The sequence below is a fragment of the Dromiciops gliroides genome, chromosome 1 (genome assembly GCF_019393635.1).
Source record: "Dromiciops gliroides isolate mDroGli1 chromosome 1, mDroGli1.pri, whole genome shotgun sequence".
Classification (NCBI taxonomy): Eukaryota; Metazoa; Chordata; class Mammalia; order Microbiotheria; family Microbiotheriidae; genus Dromiciops; species Dromiciops gliroides.
Genome location: NC_057861.1, coordinates 353,067,149 through 353,068,694, shown reverse-complemented (window position 1 = coordinate 353,068,694; position 1,546 = coordinate 353,067,149).

The window sequence follows — 1,546 nt, the reverse complement described above, 5'->3', positions numbered from 1 at the left end:
ATGCATACAGATGGAATCAGAAGGTTAGAGGGTTCACCAGGTCTCTTGGAATTCCATTCTGATATTTCACTCTCATGGCTAGAAAAGTCTGTAAGATCTTATAACATTATTATTAATACATCTAGATTCTCAGGATCAAGCATATTAAAACAATCTCCTAAACTGTATTAGCACTTGGCTCCCATCCATCAAGTGTGGGTGTTCCTTAAGGCTGTTCTTGGCCCTCTTCTTTCTCTACACTCTCTCAGTTATCTTATCAGCTCCCAGGAGTTTAATTTTCATCTCTCTGCTGATGACTCACAAATCTAAATATCATGAAGCTTCGATCTCTCTCCTAACTTCAAGTCTCACATTGCTAATTGTCTATAGAACATCTCTACTTGGATGTTCCATGGACATCTAAAACTCAACACAGCTAAAATAAAATGCATTATCTTTCCCCCTGCTCCTTTCTCCAATATTCTATCATCCATCCAGGTACCCAAGTTCAACCCCCTCCCCACCATACCCAGTCACTTGTCAAATCTTGTTAATTTTACCTCTGCTACATTACTTTTGTATCCATTCTCTTTCCACTTTCACAGCCTTTATTCTAGTTCGGGCTCTAATGATTTTTCATCCATTCTACTGAAATAACCTCCTAATTTTCCTCCTTGCCTCCAGCCTCTCCCATTCACCCTCCATCTAATTGCCAAATTGATATTCTTATCTCACAGATCTGACCTTATCCCTCTCCTACTCACAAGTCTTCAGGAACTCCTTTCTCAACATGGCATTTAAAGTTCTTTATAATCTGGCTCCAACCTACCTTTCCAATCTTATTTTGGATTACTCTCCTTCATATACTCTATTCCAGTCAAAATGGCCTATTTCCCATAAACAGCTTTCCATCTTACACCTCCATGCATTTGCATCGACAGTCACCCAGGCATGGAATGACCTTTCTTATCTCTGCCTTTGAGAACCCTCAGTTGGGTTTTGAACCAAAATCCTTTAACTCCAAATTCACTGCTCTTTCCACTGAACCACACTGCCTCTCTCTCTCTTTTCCTGAATCCCTCAACTATCAGAGCTCTCTGCCTCTTGAATGTGCTTTGTGTTACTGGGTATATGTTATTCATCACTGTACATGTCATATTCCCCAGTATAATAAGTGTAAACTCCTTGTAGGCATTGTTGTTTAGGTTTTAACTTCATATCCTTGTATCTTTCATATTGCCTTTCCCATAGTAAGCCCTAAACAAATGTTGAATTGAATTGAGAACTGTCACGGGATGTCTGCCTAAGAGAGGGTCTGCATTGGTTTATACTGGAAAGCTACACTGAGGGCTTCTCTGAAATAAAGCTCTTTCTAAGATATTACCCTGACATGGGGCAGAGTAAGCCTATACCTCTATGTGCTTTAAATAAACTGGGAAAAGAACATAGGAGAGGAAAGTGTGGTATAATGGGGAAAAGGAAGGCACTGGCTTTGGAGTCAAGGACCAGAGTCAATTCCAGACTCTGCTACTTACTACATAAGCAGCTGTGGGTCCACGTTCCTTCT